General features: G+C 39.8%; 1 pseudogene; it reads left to right on the forward strand.

The window, feature by feature from the left end:
• The first annotated feature begins 1,491 nt into the window (after positions 1-1,491).
• On the forward strand, positions 1,492-23,421 carry LOC140594021 (vomeronasal type-1 receptor 3-like; annotated as a pseudogene).
• Positions 23,422-25,186: the final 1,765 nt, after the last annotated feature.

Raw genomic sequence — 25,186 nt, forward strand, 5'->3', positions numbered from 1 at the left:
CTGCTTCCTTTGGTGTAGGTGCACCCTGAAGTAATTAGGAGTGAAGTTGTGTGATGTCTATGACCTACTATCGTTCCCCATACAAAAATGTGAAGCAAATGTGGCAAAATTATAATACTTGTAAAGTCTCTGTGTTTATGTTCATTATGTCGCTTTCGGTACTATATTTTGCAAAATTGTATATTCAAAAGGAAAATTCTGCGCAAATGAGTTTCCTACATTGAACAGTATCCATGCATTCCTTATTTCCCAAATGATTCATGTTTAAGTTGCAACATCATAAAATCCTAGTTGAAAAACAAGATTATATTAATCTTTAGTATAAATTAAATATAATTTCAGATTAGTGTCGGTTACCACCCTGGTGCAAGAAGGCAGCTTCCCCCGTTCTTCAGCAGCAAGCAGTGGTGGTGACAGCCTGGTGCCCCTGTCACTCTGATCACGTAAATAGAGGGAGAAGGAGGGCAACTTTGTACTGAAACTAAAAAGCCTCTGATTTTTCTTAATCCTCTCACACACTTTCAGCAACTGGACAGCTCCCAGGCTCCTCGAGAGCTGCGGGTCTCTAACCGCACCAGAGACCCACCAGCTCCCCAGTATCTCGGCGGCCTTATTTTTTTTTTCAAAGATTATTTATTTATTTATTCATAGAGACACAGAAGGAGGCAGAGACACAGGCAGAGGGAGAAGCAGGCTCCATGCAGGGAGCCTGACGTGGGACTCGATCCAGGGTCTCCAGGATCATGCCCTGGGCTGAAGGCGGCACTAAACCGCTGCACCACCGGGGCTGCCCATCGGTGAGCCTTATTTTTCACAGTTGTGATCTGTGGAAAGAAGCAACCCAGAGTGCACCTTTCATAGCCCGATTTTGAGTGAATCCAGGACTTTGTATGAGAATCTGCCGCTGGTCAAAGACTGGAATTGCTAGTAACGGGCACCTGCCCTGCAAAGGCGCAGCTCCTCCCCATCACGTCTCCCAGCTCCCAGAGGACCTGCCCACCTCCCCTGGCGTCAGACACAAACGGCCACACCTGTCCAGCCACTATGTGGCAGCCCGTCCGAGGCCAGAGTGGCATTCCCGGAGGCCACCTGATTCAGGTCTGGAAACCAGCCCTTGACACTGTGGAAGACCAGAGGGAACTGAGGTGACCTAAATGGAAGAAAAAAAAGCATGTTCCATTTTCGTTTCAGTGGAAACAACCAAGAGACGGTATTTCTTTGGTACCCGTTTGAAAACTACACCTTCCTTTCACCTGCCATGAAAGCTGCTCCATGTATTAAACAGCTTTATTCTCCATAAGGAGCGAGGCTGCAGGGTTTCATTCACGACGTCTCCGTGTTCAACTTCTTGTCTAGGTCTTCCTACACAAGATTGCTAAGGGGCTGTTTCTAGGGGCTCCTGAGGTTTGCTGCAGCCCGTGGGGTTCTCCCCATCATCCCTGCAGGGTGGAGAGCACACCACTTCCCGGGTCCCCTGCTTTCCGGTTCACCATGGTGCTGGAGGTGTGAAGACACTCTCCCACCTCCGGGGAGGACGGACTTTCAGCTCTGCCCCACCTCACCCTTGTGTCCACCTGCGGGAATTTGTCCGTGTCCCTGTCTCCCCCCAGGCTGGAGAGGTGCCTGCCCTGGCCCGGGGGCCTGAAGTTGGGGATGGTCTGGCGGTGTCCTGACAGCCACGTCGGGGAGCTCTGCAGGGTTTTCCAAGCACTGCCTCAAGCCGCATAGACTTGACACCCTCGGGACACATTTGGCAGGAGATTGGTGTTCCTCTTGGTCTCCTCTCTGTGGCAAACCCCAAGGCTGGGACGTGGCACAGAGTTTCTGAATATCCACCTGCACTTGCAGGAGGCACTTTAAGGGGTAAACCCATCCATGCATGCAGTGTTTGCGGGGCACCATTTGGTGCTTTGTCCAAGAATGGAAGGCACTAGTGACATGTAGCCCTTTAAGTTAATTTAAATTCATAAAATAAAAATATAGTTTGTCAGCCACAGTAGTCATATTTGAAGCATAAAATAAATAGAGGGGAAGATGAAGGAAAGTTCTGCTGGTACACGGATTCTACTGAGAAGGTATCGTGTGGAGGATCAATACTAAGGCTGTTCAGCTAGGGTTAGAAGTTGGGGTCAGGGTCAAGGTCATGCTAAGGGAGTGAGGACTTAGATCCACATCCTTGGTGGATGAACATCTACCTCAATTACTTGGAATTTTTCTGCATAAACAAAAGTAACTGAAGGGAGAAATAGGCCGTGGTGCAGTTGGAGGGGCGCCGACTGGCCCGCAGAGCCCGCGGGCCTGGCTGACACGTGCCACAGTGTGCACCTCCGGCAGAGTCCATCAGGACAGATGACACGCGAGGGCACCGACGGGTCGGCCATTTAAGGAGCTTGAAACGCTACCGGTAACCACAGGGGGGTAGAGCTGGGAATCAAGAGCAGAAGGAAACCTGCAAACTGCCCCGACAGTTGAATCTTAGCACCTGCTGAGACGACAGCTGGTCACAGTGGAAGTCAAAGGTGAAAGTAAGGGGCCCCTGCAGGGCTCAGTTGAGTAGACCCCTGACTCTCGACGTCCACTCAGGGTCATGATCTCGGGGTGGGGGATGGAGCCCCATGTCAGGCTCCAGGCTGGGTGCAGTTTGCTTGAGATTCTTTCCCCCTTCCCCATCCCTCTGTCCCACCCATGCATGTGTGCTCTCTCTCAATAAATAAATCTTTTTTTTTTTTAAAGTGAAATTCAGGGCATCTAGGTGGCTCAGTCAGTTGGGCATCTGTCTTCAGCTCAGGTCATGATGTGGGGCCCTGGGATCGAGTCCCGAGTTGGGCTTCCTGCTCAGCGAGGGGGTCAGCCTTCCCCTCTCCATCGTCCTGCTTGTGCATGCTCTCCCTGTCTATCCTTGTCAAAGAAATAAATAAAATCTTTTTTAAAAAAGTGAAATTGGGCAGCCCGGGTGGCTCAGCGGTTTAGCACCACCTTCAGTCCAGGGTGTGGTCCTGGAGACCCGGGATCGAGTCCCACGTCAGGCTCCCTGCATGGAGCCTGCCTTTCCCTCTGCCTGTGTCTCTGCCTCTCTCTCTCTCTCTCTCTCTCTGTGTGTGTCTCATGAATAAATAAATAAAATCTAAAATAAAATAAAATAAGTGAAATTTAAAATACCTTGAGACCAACAAACATGACCATACAACATAGCAAGAGTTAAGAGATGTGGCAAAAGCAGTATTAAAAAAGGATGCTTATAAATGTCTGAGTTAAAAAAAAACTCTCTAATAACAAAACTACACCCCAGGGAACTAGAAAAGAAAAATCAGACTAAAGGAAGAGGGAAGAAAATAAGAAAGATTGGAGCAGAAATAAATGAAATAGAGAGGAGGAAAGTGGTAGAAAAGACAAACAGTATTGACAAATCTTTAGCTAGACTAAAAAAATAAAAAGATGAAAGTCAAAGTCAGAAATGAAAGAGGAGATATTACACCTGATGACACATGAATAAAAATGATTGTGAGAGTCGACTATGAACCATTACACACAGTGAAATGCTTCATCTACAAGAAATGGGTAAATTCCTAGAAACCCACAGCCTATCAAGACCAAGTTATGGAGAAACAAGGTCCGCACAGATTTGCACATCACAACCAAGTGGGGCACGGGTTAGGATTAGGGTTAGGGTTGGGTTTGGGGTTGGGGTTGGGGTTGGGGTTGGGCTTAGGCTTAGGTTTAGGTTTAGGCTTAGGATTGAGGTTGGAGTTGGGGTTGGGGTTAGGGTTAGGGTTGGGTTGAAGCTAAGCCTCGGTTTAGTGTTAGGGTTAGCGGTGTGGTTAAGGGTATAGTCATGTCATCCATATTTCTTCTTTATTTGTATTTATTTAACATTTTCAATTTATTTATTGAATTTACTTTCAGCTTATTATATACTGGCATATATTTGATACGTGCGGGAATACACCATGTATGTAGGACAAATTTTTTGCCTTTCTGCCATGTGTTGCTTCCTGTTTTTTTATACTTTGAAGGTTGTCTGATAAAGAGATCATTCCACTTGCATTGTTGACCTTTTACTTGGCTTTTATGATCTTATTTAGGTTGTTTTTCTTGTCTTGTTTTTGAATATTCATTTATTTGTGTGAATGAGCAATTCAGTGTGGTGTGAGGGAGTAGGAGACAAACTATTAAGCAGACTCCGCAAAGTGTGTGGATTTATTCAGGGTTGGATTTCAGGGTGATTTGGATCATGATCTGACACACCCAAGGATTTTAAATTTAATGGACTGCACCACCCTGCTGCCGGGTATGTGCTTGTTTTTAAGGCATTGTTTTAGTACTTTATAATCTCTTATTTTTTTAAGTCTATGATATGAAATGTCTAATCATTTTCTCCACAAATTAGTATTTTATGTAGTTATTCTCATTCTTTGTTTTATCTACTTCTGCAACCCTGTCACTCTATCCCTTGCTGCTAATAATCACAGTATTTCTGCTGTTTCCAAGATCTTCCCTACCATACCCTATTTTCACAATTACATTTATTGTCCTTTTGTATTGCCTCCCCCTTTCCTTTGTTTCCTTTATAGTCAACATTTCCTCTTCTAGCCTGAATACAATGCACACACCCAAATACATTCTGCACACCAGAATTTGCAGTTATGTTAGTGGCAAATAGCTCCTCCTCCCTAGGCCTTGTTAGCACACTCAGTTTATAGTCTTAATTTTAGTGTGGTAAAATCTTTAAATATTTTTATTTACACTTGTGATTTTTAAAAATCTAAGAAAAATTGGGCAGCCCGGGTGACTCAGTGGTTTAGCATTGTCTTCGGCCGAGGGCGTGATCCTGGGGACCCGGGATCGAGTCCCACATTGGGCTCCCCGCAGGGAGCCTGCTTCTGCCTGTGTCTCTGCTTCTCTCTCTGTGTCTCTCATGAAAAAATAGATAAAATCTTAAAAAAAATAAAAATCTAAGAAAAATATATCCGATTTAATCTCTTGAAAATATTCTCTACGTTAATTCTAAAATATTTAATAGGTTTGTTTTTACAATTAGGTGTTCAATGCATATGAAAATGATATTTTATATGACATTATATCAGAAATATCTCAGGTCATATCTAGAAAAGAACTAATATCATTGTAAACGACTCTTCTTTTCCCACTTCTCTTCTTTACTTCATCATATATCAGGACCTAAAAAACGGTGTCGATCGACTGCGGGGACCTCTAATTTGTTTCATAGGTGGCTCCTGGCACCAAAGAAGTTATTTTTTTTAATCACACTAAATATATAATTCTGTTCTCTATGATTTCCATTAGAAGCGTCGAAACATTCTCAAGAATGATAATCTGTCTCAACTTTGAGGTAAGTTCTACTTTTTTCTTCATTTTTTTTACTGTGATAAAATGCACATAATACAAAATTTACATTTTTGAGCACTTTAAGGTCTACAGTTCAGCGGCATTATGTACATTCACAATATTAGGTGGCCATCACTACTATCTAGTTTTGGGACATTTTCATTATTCCAGATGAAAACCTCATGCCACGTTGGCAGTTCATCCTCATTCTCTCCCCACCCCCAGCCTCTGGCAGCCACTCCTCTGCTCTTCATCACTGTGGATTTACTATCCTAGGTATTGATAGCTACATTCACTTATTTTCATAAAAATAGAGTCCTACAACATGGACGCTTTTTGTCTGGCTTCTTTTGCTCGGCGTGACACTCCGAAGCCTGCCGGTGTCGCAGTGAGGCTCAGCACTCCATTCCTCTTTATAGCTGAAGAGCATTCCGTCACCCGAGTGTGCTACGTTTTGCTTACCCATTCTTCCGTGGTTGGGCCTGTAGGTTGTTTCCGCCTTGTAGCTATTGCAACCGGATACGCTATAATCGTTTGTGTGCAAGTATTTGTCTGAACACTTTTTTCCGCTCAAATGTATGCCTACGAGTACAATCGCCGGGTCATATAGTCATAATAGGTCTAACTTGTGGAGGAACCACTGAATTCCTTTCCACAGCAGCTGACCACTCTACATTTCCACCAGCAGCGTTTGAGAGTTCCAACTTCTCCACATTCTTGTCATTATTTTCTTTCTTTCTGATGATGATACTCCTAGTGAGTGTGGCTTCATGTCTTCTTGTGGTTTTGATTTATTTACATTTATTTAATGAATAATGATGTTGGACAGCTTTTCGTGGTTTTCTTGGCCATTAAAATATCTTCTTTCTCTGTCCAAAATTTTTGCTCACATTTTAGTTGAGTTGTTTGCCTTTTTGCGGTTGAATTGTAACAGTTTTTTTTAAAAAACATATTCCAGATACTAGATCCTTATCAGAGACATTACTTTCTAATAACTTTCTCCCAATCTTTGGAAAACCTCTTCACTTGCTTGATAGTGTCCTATCATGTACTAAAACTTTTGATTGTGTGAATTCCAGTTTACTTATTTTTTTTCTTTTGCTGTTTTATGCTTTTGGCGTCATATTTAAGATACATCGACAGACTCAAGGACATGAACATCTGCCGTATGGTTCTTCTCAGAGTTTTACAGCTATTAAATTTAGTTCTTTGATCTAGTTTGCATTCATTTTTGTGTGTGATATAAAATAAGGGTCTGGTATCACTCATTTGCATGCAGATATTCAGCTCTCCAACACTGGGCACTGTTTTTCCCTTACTGAATTGTCTTAGGACCCTTGTCAAAGATCATTTGTCCATAGATATAGGGGTTTTATTTCTGTACCCTGTATTCCATTCATCTATACCTCCATACCTCCAAATGTGCCAGTGTCACATTGCTTTGACTTAGCTTTGTAGAAAGTGTTGAACTCAGGAAGTATGCCAAGGTCTTCCAACCTTGGTCCTTTTAAGATCGTTTTGGCAATTTGAGGTTCTTTGAAATTCCATAGATGTTTTAGGCTCGGCTTTTCCATTTCTGCAAGAATGGCCATTGGGAGTTTGGTTGGGACTAAATTGAATCTGTAGATCGCTTCAGGGAATATTGTCATTGTAACAATATTAAGCCTTCCAGTTTATGAGCATAGGATGTGTTTCTATTCATTTGTGTTTTCTTTAATTTCTTACTACTATAGTTTTTAGTTTTTAGTGTAAAAATATTTTACCTCATTGTTTAAATTTATTCCTAAGTATCAGGGTGCCTGGGTGCTCAGTTGGTTCAGTGTCTGCCTTGGCTCAGGTCGTGGTCCTGGGGTTGAGCCCAACCTCTGGCTCCCTGCTCAGCGAGGAGCCTGCTTCTCCTTCTCTCTCTGCCTGCTGCTCCCCCTGTCTGTGCTCTCTTTCCATCAAATAGATAAATAAAATCTTTAAAAAAATTATTCTTAAGTATCATGTTTTTTCTAACGCTATTGTAAAGTCATTTGTCCTTAAAAAATGTTCAGATTGTTCATTGCTAGTGTATAGAAATACAGCTTCATCTTGTATGTTGATCTTGTGTCTGAAACTTTGCAAAATTTATATAGGTTTTAACAGGTTTTTTGGGTAAATTCTTTAGGATTTTTTTTCATATAGCATTATGCCATTTATGAATAGGGATAGTTTTACTCTTTCCTGTCCAATTTTGATGACTTTTATTTCTTTTTATTGACTAATTGCTATGGCTGACAATTCCAGGGTAGTATTGAAGGGAAGCAGTGAAAGCAGGCATCCTGGTCTTGTGCTTGATCTTAGGAGGGGAACGTTCAGTCTTTTAGGCACCATTTAGTCTGGTGCTACTTTGGGGATTTTCATATATGCCCTTTCTCATGTTGAGGAAGTTATCCTCTATTCCTAGATTATTGAGTATTTTTTTTTTCATGAAAGGATGCTGATTTTTCCCCCAAATGCATTGAAATGATTGTACGGATTTTTCCTTTATGCCATTAATGTGGTGTATTACTTTATTTGGTTTTCATATGTTGAGCCACTGTTGTATTCCTGCGATAACTTCTGCTTGATCATAGTATGTCCTCCTTTTTTTTTTTTTTTAAGATTTTATTCATTTATTCATGAAAGATACAGAGAGAGAGAGAGAGAGAGAGGCGGAGACACAGGCAGAGGGAGAAGGAGGCTCCAACGTGGGACTCGATCCCAGGACTCCAGGATCAGGCCCCGGGCTGAAGGCGGCGCTAAACCGCTGGGCCACTGGGGCTGCCCTGTCCTCCTCTTAATATGACACTGGATTCAATTTGCTAGTACTTTGTTGGGGGAATTATGCATCTGTGTTCATAAGGGATTTTGTTCTTTTTTTTCTTTTTCTTGTGATGCCTTTGTCTGGCTCTGATATCAGTATAATACTGACTTCATAGAGTGAATTAGGCACCATTTCCTCCTATTCTGTTCTTTGGAAGATGTTGAGAGGCACTAGGATAAATTTTTATTTAAAATTTTCGTGGAAATTCACTAGCTAAGCCATGTGATCATGAACCCTTTTGAAGGGAGAGGTTCTTGACTACTAATTAAGCCTCTTTATTTTTTTTAGGGCTGTTTAGGTTTATTTTTTATGTTTTCTCGAGTAGGTCTTGGTAAATTTTAGGCTTTTGGGAAATTGTCAATTTCATCTAAGTAATCTAGTTTGTTGGTGTAAAATTGTTCATAATATTCTTGTATAATCTTTTTTGTTTATTGGTAATCTTTGGTTATTGGTAGTCATGTGCCTACTTACTTTTCTGATTTTAGTACTTTGAATATTTCTTTTTTCTTAATCTAGCTAAGGTTTGTCAATTTTGTTAATCTTTGCAAGGAACAAACTTTTCATTTTATTGAATTTATTGTTTTTCTTTAATTTTTGAATGTATTTTAAGTGAGATTTTATGTATTTATTTGAGAGAGAGAACATGAACAGGAGGAGGGACAGAGGGCGAGGGAGAAGCAGACTCCCCGCAGAGCAGAGAGCCCAACATGGGGCTTGGTCCCAGCACCACGGAATCATGACCTGAGCTGAAGGCAGATGCTTAACCAACTGGGCCACCCAGGAACCTCAAGTTTATTGAGGTGTTTCTCTGTTTTGTTTCTTGCTTTTCTTCTGCTCCCTAGTGTTAAATTAGCTCTTCGTTTTCTCGTTCCTTAAGATACAAAGTGATGTTACTGAATTGAGTTCTATCTTCCTTTTATTATTTTTTTAAAAAGACTTTATGTATTTATTTGAGAGAGAGAGAGAGAGAGAGAGAGACTGAGTAGAAGCAGGGGGATGGACAGAGGGAAAGGGAGAAGCAGACTCCCTGCTGAGCCGGGAGCTCAACACAGGCTCCAGCCCATAATGACCTGAGCTGATGGCAGACACTTAACCCTCTGAGCCACCGAGGGGCTCCTATCTTCCTTTTAAATATGAACATTTACAGTGATAAAGTTCTATTCGAGTGCTTCATCACTGTCTTGCACATACTTTAGCATCTTGTGTCCTCATTTTCATTTGTCACTATTTTATTTTTTTCCTATTTTAAAAATTTTGGTAAAATATATAACATAGCACAAAATTTATCAACTTAAGAATTTTTTAAACATACAGTTCAGTGGTATTAAATACATTCATAATGCTCTCCTAGGGAATCCCTGGGTGGCTCAGCAGTTTAGCGCCTGCCTTCTGCCCAGGGCGTGATCCTGGAGTCCTGGGATCGAGTCCCACGTCGGGCTCCCTGCATGCAGCCTGCTTCTCCCTCTGCCTATGTCTCTGCCTCTCTCTCTGTCTTTCAATGAATAAATAAAAAAAATAAAAAGCCATACATAATGCTCTCCTATCAGTACCTCCCATCTCCGACTCTTTCTATCTACTAAAACTAAAACTCTCTACCCATTAAATAATAACATCCTATTCCTCTATCCTCTCAGCCCCTGGCCTGGAAACAGCATTCTACTTTTTGTCTTATTGACTATGGCTACTGTAAGTTTCTGATTTAAGTGGAAACATAGAGTTTTGCCTTTTTGTGACTGATTTCATTTAGCATTTAGTCTTCATTATTCATCCATATTGTATTTTATGCCAGAATATCCCTCCTTCTAAGATGGACTAATAGCCCATGGTATGGATAAAGCACATCTTGCTTGTCCATTCATCCATTGATGGGCATTTGTATTGCTTCCACATTTTTAGCTATTATGAGTAATGCTGGGCCGCCCAGCTGGAGCGTCTGTCTTCAGCCCAGGGCGTGACCCTGGGGTCCCGGGATCGAGTCCTGCATCGGGCTCCTCGCGGGGGGCCTGCTTCTCCCTTGCCTGGGTCTCTGCTTCTCTCTGTGTCTCTCATGAATAAATGATAAAATCTTAAAAAAATAAAAAGAAGAATCCTGCTATATTTACTTATTTATTTTTTAAAGATTTGATTTATTTAATAATGAGAGAGAGAGAGAGAGAGAGAGAGACCCAGGCAGAGGGAGAAGCAGGCTCCATGCAGGGAGCCCGACGTGGGACTCGATCCCGGGTCTCCAGGATCAGGCCCTGGGCCGAAGGCAGGCACTAAACCGCTGCGCCACCCAGGGGTCCCCAGAATCCTGCTATAAACATGGATGTACACACACCCGCTATCAATTCTTTTGGGTTTGTATACACCCAGAAGTGAAATTGCTGGATTGTATACTATTTCTATATGTAATTTTTTTGGAGAAATTGCAAACCTGTTTTCCACAGTGGATATATTATTCATTTTACATTCCCACCAACATGCACGAGGGTTCCAATTTCTTAACATCTTTACTAACACTTACTATTATTATTTTTTTGAAAGTTGTCATCCTCATGGGTATGAAGTGGCATCCTGTAGTTTTAAGTTCCACTTCCTTAACGGTTAATGATGTGGAAAATTTTGTGTGTGTGTGCACATTGGTATTTTGCATATTTTCTTTGGAAAACCGTCTATTCGAGTTCTTTGCCCATTTTTTTAGTTGAGTTGTTTGTTTTTTGGTTGTTGAGTTGTAGGATTTCTCTATATATTCTGGATATTAATCTCTTATCAGCTATGTTATTGGCAAATATTTTCATCCATTTTGTGGGTTGCTTTCAACTCTGTTGATTGTGTCTTTTGATGTACAGCAGTTTTTAATATTCATAAAGTACCATTTGTCTATTTTTTTCTTTTGTTGCCTATGCCTTTGTTGTCATATTTAACTGCACCCAATGCTGTGAAGTTTTGCCCTGCTTTCCTCTTAGAGTTTTAATTTCTTAGTTATTACACTTAGGTGTTTGATCCATTCTGAGTAACATTTGTATATGGTGTTAGGTAAATACATTTTTTAAAGTTATCTTTCTGTAAGTGCTTTCTAACCGAATTATATTATAGTCCAAGAACGTGATTCCTATTATGTCTATACAGCATACCTGGGTGGATGTTCTGTGTGCACTTTTAAAAAAAATTGTTGCCTTAGAAATTTCAATGTACATTTCAAAATAATCTGGATGCATGCTCAAATATTATACCTCATCATTTATCAAAGATTAACTGACCATATAGTTGTGGGTTCACTTGTGGGTTTTCTATTGTGTTCTTCATGTCTGTCTTTGTGCCAGTACCATACTGTCTTGATCACTACAACTTCGTATTATAACTTAAAGTCTGGAATCATGATGCTTCCAGCTTTGCTTTCTTTTTTTTTCCCCCAATGTTGCTTTGCTATTTGGTGTCTTTTGTAATCCATAATAATTTTAGGATTGGGGCATGTGGATGGCTCAGTGGCTCAAGTCATGATCCCAGGGTCCTGGGATTAAGTCCCGTTTCAGGCTCCCTCCAGGGAGCCTGCTTCTCTCTCTGCCTGTGTCTCTGCCTCTCTCTCTGTGTGTGTCTCACGAATAAATAAACAAAATCTTTTTTAAAAATGTAGGATTAAAAAAATGTAGGATTGTTTGTTCTAGCTCTATTTGAAATGGTGTTGGTATTTTGATAGGGATTGCATTAAATGTGTAGATTGCTTTGAGTACTATAGACATTTCAACAATATTTGTTTTCCAATCCCTGAGCGTGGAATGCCTTTCCATTTCTTTGTGTCATCTTCAATTTCTTTTATCAGCGTTTTATAATTTTCAGAGTACGAGTCTTTCACGTCTTTGGTTAGGTTTATTTGTAGGTATCTTACTTGGAGTGTGATTGTGAATGGGATTTTCCCCTTAATTTCTCCTTCTGCTGCTTCATTATTAGTGTGTAGAAATGCAACAGATTTCTGAATATTGATTTTTTTTATAAAGATTTTATTTACTTATTCTTGAGAGAGAGTGAGAGAGAGTCAGAGACACAGGCAGAGGGAGAAGCAGGCCCCTTGCAGAGAGCCCGAGGTGGGTCTCGATCCCTGGTCTCCATGACCACGCCCTGGGCTGAAGGCGGCGCTAAACCGCTGAGCCACCTGGGCTGCCCCTGAATATTGATTTTTATTCTGTGACTTTACTGAATTTGTATATCAGTTCTAGCAATTTTTGGTATAGTCTTTCAGGGTTTTATAGAGAGTGTCATGTCATCTGCAAATAGTGAAAGTTTTACTTCTTTGCTCATTTGAATGCCTTTTATTTCTTTTTGTTGTCTGATTGGTGTGGCTAGGACTTCCAGTAATATGTTAAATAACAGTGGTGAGAATGGGCATCCCTGTCACATTCCTGTCTGTAGAGGAAAAGCTGTCAGATTTTCCTCAATAGATATTTTTCCAAAGAAGACATGCAGTTGGCCAACAGACACATGAAAAGATGCTCCACATCACTGGTCATTAGGGAAATACAAATCAAAACTATAATATTACCTCAAACCTGTCAGAATGGCTAACATCAAGAACACAAAAATAATAGGTGTTGGTGAGGATGTGAAGATAAGGGTAATTCTCTTGTACTTTTGGCGAGAATACAAATTGGGGCATCAAAAAGATAAGACTAGAACTACAATCCAGCAATTGCACTACTAGTTATTTACCCAGAGGATACAAAAATACTGATTCAAAGAGACACATGCACCCGACGCTTACAGCGGCATTATCTACAATGGCCAAAATATGGAAACAGCCCAAGTGTACATTAACTGATGAATAGATAAAGAAGAAGTGGCATAGCTACCCAGATAGATAGACAGATATAGATATATTACTCGCCATAGAAAAAGAATGAAATCTTGCCAGTCACAATGACATGGGTGGAACTAGACAGGATTATGCTAAGCAAGATAAGTCAGAGAAAGACAAATACCATATGATTTCACTCATATGTGGAATTTAAGAAGCAAAACAAACAAACGGGAACAAAAAGAGAGTCGGTAAGCCAGGAAACGGACTCTTAACTATAGAGAACAAAGTGATGGTTACTAGAGGGGAGGCGGGTAAGGGGATGGGTGAAATACATAATGAGGATTAAGGAGTGCACTTGTCATGAGGTGCACTGGGTGTTGTATGGAGGTGTTGAGTCACTGTGTTGTACACCTGAAACTACTATTACACTGTATGTTAACTAACTGGAATTTAAATAAAAACTTAAAAAATAAATTGAACAGCACACTAAAAAAAAAAATATTTCATTTATTTATTTGAGAGAGAGTGAGACAGCATGAGCAGGGGGAGGGGCAGGGGAGAGAATCTCAAGCAGACTCTGTGTGGAGTGTGGAGGCTGATGGGGGGCTCGATCTCATGACCCTGAGATCATGACCTGAGCTGAAACCAAGAATCAGATGCTTAGCTGACTGAGCCACCAGGCACTCCTGGTGAGCACACCAGGCACCAGGCACACCAGGCACTTCTAATCAGTCCATGGGTCAGAGAGGAAGTCTGAAAGGAAATTCTTTAATATTTTGAAAAAATGTTTTAAACATTTTAAAATTTAAATTCAATTTAATTAATATAAACTGTATTATTAGTTTCAGAAGTAGAGTTTAGTGATTCATTAGTTGTGTGTAACACCCAGTGCTCATTATATTGAGTGACTTCCTTAATGCCCATCACCCAGTTACCCCTCCCCCCCACACCTCCTCTCCAGCAGCTCTCAGTTTGTTTCCTATAGTTAAGAGTCTTTTATGGGTTGCTTCCCTCTCTGTTTCCATCTTATTTTATTTTTCCTTCCCTTCCTCAATGTTCATCTGTTTTATTTCTTAAATTCCACTAATGAGTGAAATCATATGGTATTCTTATCTTGCTTAGCATACTACTCTCTAGTTCTATCCTCGTCATCGTGAATGGCAAGATTTCATTCTTTTGGCTGAGTCATATTTCATTACACACACACACACACACACACACACACACACCACATCTTCTTTAACCATTCATCTGTTGACGAAAAAATGAAAATAAAAATAAAACATCAAGATTAATGGGCTTCAGCAGGATTTATAGGATTTACTTACTTGGAAATTTAAAGTGTTAATTTCATATATTGCAAAATAAGACAGAGTATTTTATTTTATTTATCTTTAAAGATTTTATTTATTTATTCACAAGAGACAGAGAGAGAGAGAGAGAGAGAGAGAAAGAGAGAGAAGCAAGAGACATAGGTAGAGGGAGAAGCAGGCTCCATGCAGGGAGCCCCATGTGGGACTTGATTCCAGGAGTCTGGGATCATGTCCTGAGCCAAAGGCAAACACTCAACCACTGAGCCACCCAGGCATCCCAAGAAGAAAGATTTTAAAAATCAGTAGCTTATATTAAAGAAAAACAGAGCTAAACACTTATTAAAATGGACTTTTTTCTGACTACTACAGTAAGAGAGAGAAACTCCAGTGTAAACAGCTCAATGTCAAGAAAAACAAAGAGGACCATGGTTTTTGAAGGAGAACAGATAGGGAAGAAACAAGGACTCTGGGGAAATGAAAAAAGAGGGGAAAAGAAAGGGTCTGGGGCTTTTGTGGAATGGAAAATTGCAGAAAGAGGAAAGTGGAGAATAAACAAAGATGGTTGGCAAGGTAGGCGGACAATGTACAGTCTGTGGTTTGACAGCATGGCATTTCCTTGAGCAAAGAGTCAGCATGAGGGCTGGGGGCCATTAGCGACATCCTGGTCCAGGTGGATGCCAGGTACAGTTTAGTTAAATCCCTTAGAGCAATGTTTGCACAAGTCATTTGTGCTGAATGGGAGTTCACAGTTCACCATCCCTCCTCCTGTTCAAGAGAAAGATTGGATTTTTTTTCCTCATAGACAAACGTCATTGCAACACCTCAAAGTCCTTGAGAAAGGTTTGCCATTGTTTCCAATGACTGTGCTCAGAGTGGGAGATGTAAAGATGAAAGACGTTTAACAATGTTGTTGGCAGCTGCACAATGGTCCTATAAAGGTGTAAAGACAATTAAGAGACCAAAATAAGACCATTAAGATTAGTATGAAGAAGTCAAATTTGGTTAATTCTTCTAGCATATTGTTTAGGAAAGTCATTTGTGCTGCTAGGGAGTACACACCTAAGTTTCTATCATATACAAGTCGAGAAAGAAGAGGAAAGTAACAAAGAAATATAAGGAAGTAAATACCAAAGATTAGAGCAGAAATCAATGAATGTGAAAACAGGTAGATTAGAGAGAAAACCTAGACCAAGAAAAACAAGGGAAGATACAAATTAGACATAAGAGGAATGAAAGAGAGAATATAACTAAAGATCCCAAAGACATTTATTTATTTTTTTCCAAAGACATTTAAATACTAATAATGTAATGCTACAATTTTAACATCTAAATCTGATAACTTAGATGAAATGGACCAATTATTTTATTTTTATTTTTTAGATTTTATTTAAATTCAAGTTAGTTAACATATAGTATATTATTAGTTTCAGGGGCAGAATTTAGTGATTCATCAATTGCATATAACACCCAGCACTCATTACATCAAGTGCCCTCCTAATGTCCATCACCCAGTTACCCTGTCCCCCACCCCCACCTCCCCTCCAGCGACCCTCAGTTTTCTGCGATTAAGAGTCTCTTATGATTTTCATTCTGGTCTGCATTTTTTAAGGACGTATTTATTTTAGAGAGAGAGAGAGAGAGAGAGAGACAGGGAGCAAGCGGGGGGAAGAGTAGAGGGATAGAGAGCACCCTGAAGCCGACTCCCCACTGAGTGCAAAGCCCAATGCAGGGCTTGATTTCATGACCCTGAGATCATGACCTGAGCCGAAGTCGAGTTTGTCGCTTAACTGAGCCCCTCCCTCTCTGTTTCTTATTTTAGTTTTCCTTCCCTTCACCTATGTTCATTAGTTTTGTTTCTTAAATCCCACATATGAATGAAGTCATAAGGTATTTGTCGTTCTCTGACTGATATTTTGCTTAGCATAATACCCCCGAGTTCTAGCCACGTTGTTGCAAATGGCAAGATTTCTTTTTTTTTTCCTATGGCCGAGTAATATGCTATCCTCTTCATCCATTCATTGTCGATGGACATCTGGGCCCTTCCCTTATTTTGGGTATTGTGGACATTGCTGCCATGAACATCGGGGTGCATGTGCCCCTTTAAATCAGTATTTTTGTATCCTGTGGGTGAATACCTAGTGCAATTTTCTGGATCATAGGGTAGCTCTATTTTTAACTTTTTTGAGGAACCTCCATACTATTTTCTAGAGTGACTGCATCAGTTCGCATTCCCACTGCCAGGGCAAGAGGGTTCTCCTTTCTCCACATCCTTGCCAACATCTGTTGTTTCTTGTGTTGTTGATTTTAGCCGTTCTCACTGGTGTGAGGAGGGATCTCATTGTGGTTTTGATTTGTATTTCCCTTATGATGAGTGATGTTGAGCATCTTTTCATGTGTCTGTTGGCCATTTGCTTGTCTTCTTTGGAGAAATGTCTATACATGTCTTCTGTCCATTTTTAAACTGGATTATTTGTTTTCTGGGTGTTGAGTTTGGTCAAGTTCTTTATAGATCTTGGATACTAACCCTTTATGAAATACTCATTTGCAAATAATCTTCTCAGATTCTGTAGGCTCCCTTTTAGTTTCGTTGATTGTTTCCTTTGCTGTATAGAAGCTTTTTATTTTGATGAAGTCCCAACAATTCACTTTTGCTTTTGTTTCCTTGCCTCTGGAGATATGTCTGGTAAGAACTTGCTGCAGCCTAGGGCAACAAGGTTACTGCCTGTGTTCTCTTTTGGGATTTTGATGGCTTCTTGGCTCACATTTAGGTCTTTCATCCATTTTGAATTTATTTTTCTGTATGGTGTACGAAAGTGGTGAAATGGACCAATTTATTTATATATATATTTTAAAGAGAAACAATCTTTATTTATTTATTTTTAAACGATTTTTATTTATTTATTCATGAGAGACACAGAGAGAGAGAGAGGCAGAAAGACAGGCAGAGGGAGAAGCAGGCTCCATGCGGGGAGCCCAATGCGGAACTCGATCCCGGTACCCCAGGATCACACCCTGGGCCGAAGGCAGGTGCTAAACCACTGAGCCACCCAGGGATCCCCGTGGACCAATTACTTTAAAGACAAACTACCAACAGTCATTCAAGAAGAAGCAGATAACCTCAGTAGCCCTATATCTATTTTAACAGTTGAGATGTTGGCTTAAAGCCCCTGTTTGCTTATCTAATACTCCTAATTATGCATAATCTCCTCCACAAGATGGAAGAGACAGGAACACCTCTAACTCACTTTTTCTTTTTTCCATTTCACTTCACTTTACAAATTCCAGTGCATTTAAAAGAGTGTAATTTTAGTTTCAGGGGTACAACCTAGTGATCCAACACTTCAATATACAACACCCAGCGCTCATCACATCAAGGCATATGGTATTTGTCTTTCTCTGACTGACTTATTTCACTTAGCATAATCCAGCTCACTTTTTAAGACCAGCTTTACTCTAATGCCAAAACAGACCAGAAAAACCTCCATACTGTTTTCAAGAGTGGCTGCACCAGCTTGCATTCCCACCAAGAGTGCACGAGGGTTCCCCTTTCTCACATCCTCACCAACACCTGTTGTTTCTTGTGCTGTTGATTTTAGCCAGTCTGACAGGTGTAAGGTGATAGCTCAGTGTGATTCTGATTTGCATTTTCCTGACAATAAGTGATGTTGAAAATGTTTTCATGTGTCTGTTAGCCATCTGTATATCTTCTTTGTAAAAATGTCTGTTCAGATCTTCTGCCCATTTTTTTTAATTTTTTTTTATTATTTATTTATGATAGTCACAGAGAGAGAGAGAGAGGCAGAGACACAGGCAGAGGGAGAAGCAGGCTCCATGCACCGGGAGCCCGACGTGGGATTCGATCCCGGGTCTCCAGGATCGCGCCCTGGGCCAAAGGCAGGCGCCAAACCGCTGCGCCACCCAGGGATCCCCCATTTTTAATTGGATTATTCATTTTTGGGGTGTTGAGTTTGATAAGTTCTTTATATATTTTGGATACTAATCCTTTGTTGTATGTGTAATTTGCAAATATCTTCTCCCATTCTGTAGATTGCCTTTCAGTTTCTTTGTTTCCTTCACTGCAGAAGCTTTTTATTTTGATGGAGTCTCAATAATTTATTTTTCTTTTTTTTCCCCTGGCCTCAGGAGATATATATAAAAAGAAGTTGCTCTGGGTGAAGTCAAAGAGGTTACTGCCTGTGCTCTCCACTAGGATTTTTATGTTTTCATGTCTTACATTTAGGTCTTTAATCCATTTTGAATTTATTTTTGTGTATGGTGTAAGAAAGTGGTCTAACCTCAAAAAATTTAAAATATAACTACCTTGCAATCTACAGTCCGAGTGTCCATTGAATGAGGGATGGATAAAGAAGGTGCAGCACACACACACACAGAATGGAATATTACTCAGCCATAAAAAATGAAATCTTGCCACTTGCAGTAACATGGATAGAGCTAAGAGAGGATTATGCTAAGTGAAATAGGTCAATCAGAGAAAGACAAATACTATATGATTTCACTCATATGCAGAATTTAGGAAACAAAACAAATGAACAAAGGGGAAAGAAAAGAGAAAGGCAAACTGAGAAACAAGACTTTTTAAAAATTTGTTTTTAATTTTAATTTCAGTATCATTGTATAGTTAATATTCAGTGTTATGCTAGTTTCAGGTGTACAATGTAGTGATTCAACAATCCTATACATCATTACTCAGTGCTCCTCATGGTGAATGTACTCGGTTAGCACACTGGTGGTTACTAGAGGGCAGTGGTGGTGGGATGGGTGATGGGAATTAGGGAGTGCACTTGTCATGATCATCAGGTGTTGCATGGAAGTGTTGAATCACTGTATTGTACAATGAAACTAATATTGCACTGTATGCTAACTAACTGGATATAAATAAAAGCTTTAAAAAGTAACAATAAATTTATGTGTAGAAGCAAAACAGAAAAGAAATTTTTAAAAATCTGTATGCTAATGTTAATAGCAGAATCCTTCATACAAATTGGAAACAACACAAACATCTTTCAATAGGTGAATAGCTTAAATAAACTTTGGTACATCCGTATAACAGAATATTTTCTACAAATAAAAGAGCAGAGTATTGATACACACAGCAAATTCTATGAATCAGGGAAGAAGAAAGCCAGTCCCAAAAGGTTACATACTCTGATTATATTTGTGTTATATTCCTGCAATGACAAAATATAGAAATGAAGAAGAGGCTAGTGGCTGTTAGGGGTTAAGGCGAGAGAAGGGGTGAAAGGGGAGAGGATATGTCTATAAAAGGATAACATGAGGTGGCCTTGCTTTGATTAAATGGTCTGTACCTTGACTGTATCAATGTCAACATCCTGTCTGTGGTATTATACTATATATTTGCAAGATGTCATTGGGGACATTGGGTATGGGGTACATGGGATCTCTCTATATTATTTATTACAACTATGTGGTAATATACAGTTATTCAACATGAAAAGTATAGGTGATATTAAAAATCCTATAGTAGGAGGAAACATCCAGTACCATGAAATATGTTAGCTGTATGCTTTCTTTGATATCTTTTGTTGAGTTGAGGGACTTACCTTCTATTTCTACTCTGCTGACAGTTTTTATTATGAATGGACACTGAATTTCATCAAATTTTTTTTTTCATCTATAGAGAGAGTCATTTAATTTTCCTTATGTTGTTTGTATGTGGTTTATCTTGATTGATGTTGAAATGTAGACCAAAACTTTCATTCCAGGAGTGAACCCAACTTCATTATGATGGTTTCCCCCTTTTATTATATATTGTTGGATTCAATTTGCTAATATGTAGCTTGGGACTTTTGTGTCCATGTGATCAAGGCCTCTAGTTTTTTTCTGTTGTTGTCTAGTTTTCTTTTTAAGTCTTAATTTAGATTCCGGTTAGTTAACATACAGTATAATATCAGATTCAGGTGTGTGATGTAGTGATTCAACAATTCCATGCAACACCCCGTGCTCATCACAAGTGCCCTCTGTAATCCCCATCACTTATTCCACCCATCCCCCCACCCACTTCCCCTCTGGTAATCATCAGTTTGTTCTCTATAGTTAAGAGTCTTTTTCTTGGTTTGCCTCTTTCTTCTTTTTCTTTTTGCTCATTTGTTTTGTTTCCTAAATTCTATATATAAGTGAAATTGTATGGTATTTGTCTTTCTCTGATCGACTCCTTTCTTTAGCATAATACTCTCTAGCTCCATCCATGTCCTTGCAAATGGCAATATTTTGCTCTTTTTCATGGCTGAATAATATTCTGTGATATATATATATATATATATATATATATATATATATATATATCCCACATTTCTTTATGCAGTCAGCAGTTGATGGACATTTGGGCTGTTTCCATAATTATTTGGCTATTGTAGATAATGCTATCTAAAATAATAGTATACAGGTTTTTATGTGAAAACAATTTTTCAATTCTCTGGGGTAAATTCCCAGGAGTGCTACTGCTGAATTATGTGGTAATTGTATGCGAAGTATTTTTTAAAGAAACTGCTAAACTCTTTTTCAGGAGTGATTGTAAGATTTTATATTATAACTTGATGTATACAAGTGGTAAATTGCATCCTTGTCAACATTTGGTGTTGTCACTTGTAAAATTGTAGCTATTGTCATGGGTGGGTAGTTGTAATAATATCTGACTCTATTTTTTTTTTTTTATTTTGGTTGTCAGCTTTTAGGCTTCCCTCCTCATTCTTCCCCTTGTGCCTCAACTCAGGGCAAAGTGATAAGAAATCCCAAGGTCTCTCTCCTTTGGCACCAGTAGGAGATTCAAAGCATGCAACCCCCTGCTGGGGGGTACAAGCCATGTACAAGCCATTCTCCCAGCCACACCTATAACTGCAACAATAATAAAAAAGAAATCTGACCAACTTCCTTTACATCCATTCATTCCCTAGCCATGTTTGGATCATCTCCGGGGGCTTGTGAGGTTGCTCTCTCCAGAGCCTCATTATGTAGGTAATAAGCCTCTCTTATTCTTGGTCTGTGTGTGGCATCTCCAGTCTTGACCAGTGATTTCAGAAAATGCTCAAGTAGAGGGCTAAGCAAGTCCTGAGACACATAGGTAGGCCCCATAAGACACATGCCAGTCAGTGTCATTGAACTGAATATGGAGTGAGATTATAGTAAGTCCAAGTTTTCCACTTTTAGCAGATCACTGGGTCCACTTGCTGAAGGTAAAAGATTTAGAATATGGGGATCCCTGGGTGGCGCAGCGGTTTGGCGCCTGCCTTTGGCCCAGGGCGCGATCCTGGAGACCCGGGATCGAGTCCCACATCGGGCTCCCGGTGCATGGAGCCTGCTTCTCCCTCTGCCTGTGTCTCTCTCTGCCTCTCTCTCTCTCTCTCATAAATAAATAAAAAAAATTAAAAAAAAAGATTTAGAATATGATGGAAGTAATCTATAACTTGGCTGTGGGTTTTGATATTCTGCATTTGACCATATATATATATATGTATATGGTCAAATAATATAAATAAATTGTATATATATATATAATGTGTCTGAAATTAGTCAACCTTATAACAAACATAACAAAATATAACTAGTGTGAAATAGGTTTCGTCTAGCAGAATCTGTGTGACATGTTTATATATGCTACAGTAATACAATCTGTAAAAAAGAGCTATGTAATACAGTAAGCTTTTGGGAAGAATATTGCACAGATGCTACTGGTATTCAATTTGCATAGAAAGCCAGGAATACTAAATATATATATATATATATATATATATATATATATATATATATATATTAAGAATTGAATTTTTTGAAATGAAACTATCTCAGAATATATAAAAATAGTCTTCAGAATTGGCCAGAGTCTCTCATTGGCTGGGCTGTTGTTGCCTGGGTGGAGGAGACCGCCCTGCTTCCTGCTGGGTTAGTAAAGGAGTGGCTAAAGTGGCAGGGTTGTAGGGTGCTTCTTTTCCTGTTGGATTTGTAATTGATGTAGAAGATAAGGTGTTAGAGCTCTCCCCTTTGGCCCCCTGACTTCATTTTAAACAAAGTTTACATTTATTAATTGTCACAGACCATATGATACTCTGTCTTCATAAACATTGAATTCTGTTCCTTGACAGTTCTGCTCTTTAAGAATCTCGATGGTCCCTTGGTTTGGTACAGCTGTATAGCTGCCGATTCTGCAGGAAGACTCCCTGAAACTTGATAGCTTACCTCTCAGTCTCAATTACCTTTAATATTTACATTCACAATCAAAGTATTTGTCTATGGGATGTACTGGATGTGGTTTGAAGATCTAGGAGAGACTAAAAGACAAAAATTTGCAGGGACATAATTTTGGGGATCTTTATCTTTCAAACTTGTATTGGTTTCATGGGGAATTCTTTATTATTTACATTATATATGTACAGCTCCTTAACTCTTCCTCATAAGAATCCTGTAGATGTGGTTCTTGCCCACTTAACTTTGGCTGATGTCCTGGTGCTCATATTCAGAGGCATTCCAAATATAATGGCATCCTTTTTTTTTTTTTTTTTAATGGCATCCTTTGGAATTAGGCTGGAGATGGGCGATATTCGACGTAAAACAGTGCTCTATATTCAGAGTTACCCGGAGTATTTCTCTGTGCACAACCACCCTCCAGAGTACGTTTCAGGCAGTGACTATTACTCCAAGTAGTCATAAATGGGCCTGGCTCAAATACAGAATCTCTGCATTCATTCAACCCTCTTTACTCTTCTTCTGGATGATCAACATCCAGATCTATTCTGTGGTCATTTTACAAACTGTGGCCAACAGGAATACCACCGATGATAGACTTGGGTATCAGATGGCTTATTGTAAAAACAATGCGATGATTGCGAGATATCATCAATATTTCTAAGCATGGTATTCGTTGGAAATTTGTCCCTTCTCTCCCTGATGACATGTACTAACATCTACGTGGTGAACATCCTGTACAGACACCACAAAGCGTCTCAGAATGTTCGCAGTACCATCCGGTCTTCGTCACGTTCTCTGAAAACAAAGTTACCCGTGCTATTCTCATACTGCTGAGCTGCTTTGTTTTCTTTTACTGGACCAACACCTTTCTCACTATTTATTTATTTATTTATTATTACTTAATTAATTTATTCATTCATTCATTCATGCATGCATGATAGACAGAGAGAGAGAGAGAGAGAGAGAGAGAGAGAGAGAGAGAGAGAGGCAGAGACACAGGCAGAGGGAAAAGCAGGCTCCATGCTGGGAGCCCACTGTGGGACTTGATCCCGGGACCCCAGGACCACGCCCCGGGCCAAGGCAGGCGCTCAACCGCTGAGCCACTCAGGGACACCCATACTATTTATTTTATACAAGTAAGAAAAAGCAGGTTCTGGAAGAAAGTGGCCCTGTGCATTCTTCCGCACGTGGCCGCCTAGTTGTCCCAACACCGTCGGTTGAGAGACTGTCTCCCACCCGGGATATTCTCTCCCGCTTCCTTGAAGATTAACTGATCACAGAGGTACAGCTTTGTATCGTTTCGGTTTTCCATTCTGTTCTATTGATCTACAGGTCTACTTCTGGTGCCCGCCCCATACTCTTTGCACCCCTAGAGCTCTGTAATATAACTTGAGGTCTGAAAACCCAGCTTTGTTTTATTTTCAACACCGCTTTGGCTATTTTCAATCTTCCGTAGTTCTATACAAACTTTAGGATCATTTGTTCCAGCTCTGTGAACAATGCCATTGCTATGTGGATGGGGATCGCGGTAAATGTGTACACGGCTTTGAGTGGTCTAACCTTCCTAACAATATTTGTTATTCGAATCTATGAGCATGAAATGCCTTTCTATTTATTTCTGTCATCTTCAATTTCTTTCATCAGTGCTATAGGATTTACAGCAGAGCATTCACCTCTTTGGTTAGGTTTAACCCTACGTATCTTATTGTTTTTGGTGCTAGTACACATGGGATTGAGTCCCCAATTTCTCTTCCTGCTGCCTCATTATTGTTGCATAGAAATGCAACAGATTTCTGCAAGTTCACTTTGTATCCTGTGATTTTACTGAAATTATCAGTTTCAGCAGTTTTTTCATGGAGATTTTTGGGTTTTCTATACAGAAAATCATTCATCATCAGATAGTGACAGCTTGACATCTTCCTAGCTGATTTGGATGTCTTTTATTTCTTTTTCTTGTCTGATTGCTGGTTAGGACTTTCGGGCTGTGTTGAGTCAGAGTGATGAGGGTGGACATCCTTGTCTTGGTCCTGACTGTAGAGGAAAAGTTCTTGGGGTTTCCCTGTTGAGGATGATATTCTGGGTTTTTCATCTAAGGTTTTTATTATGTTGAGGTACATCCCCTCTAAACTTAATTTTTTGAGGGTTTTCACCATGACTGGATGTTGTGTTTTGTCAGTGCTTTTTCTGCATTTGTTGAAATGGTCACTTGGTTCTTATCCTTTTTCTTTCTTTTTTTTTAATAATCTGGTGTATCGCAGTGATTGACTTGTTAATATTGAACCATCTTGGCAACCCAGGAATAACTCCCACTTGATCATGGTGAATAATTTATTTAATGTATTGTTGGATTCACTGTGCTAGTTCTTTATTGAGAGTTTTTGATCTTTGTTAATCAGGGATATTGGCCTTTAGTTCTCTCTCTCTCTCTCTCTTTGTAGTGGGGTCTTTATCTGGTTTTGGTGTCAGGGTAATGCTGGCCTCATAGAATGAATTTGAAAGTTTTCCTTCCTTTTCTTTTTTTTAAGGGGGGGGCATAATTTGAGAAGAATGGACATTAACTCTTCTTTAGATGTCTGGTGCAATTGCCCCGGGAAGGCCATCAGGTCCTGGACTTTGTTTGTTGGGAGATTTTTTATTGCCGATTCAATTTCTTTGCTAGTTACCTGTCTGTTCCAGTTTCTTATTTCTTCCTTTTTCATTTTT

The sequence above is a fragment of the Vulpes vulpes genome, chromosome 9, assembly GCF_048418805.1.
Source record: "Vulpes vulpes isolate BD-2025 chromosome 9, VulVul3, whole genome shotgun sequence".
Lineage (NCBI taxonomy): Eukaryota > Metazoa > Chordata > Mammalia > Carnivora > Canidae > Vulpes > Vulpes vulpes.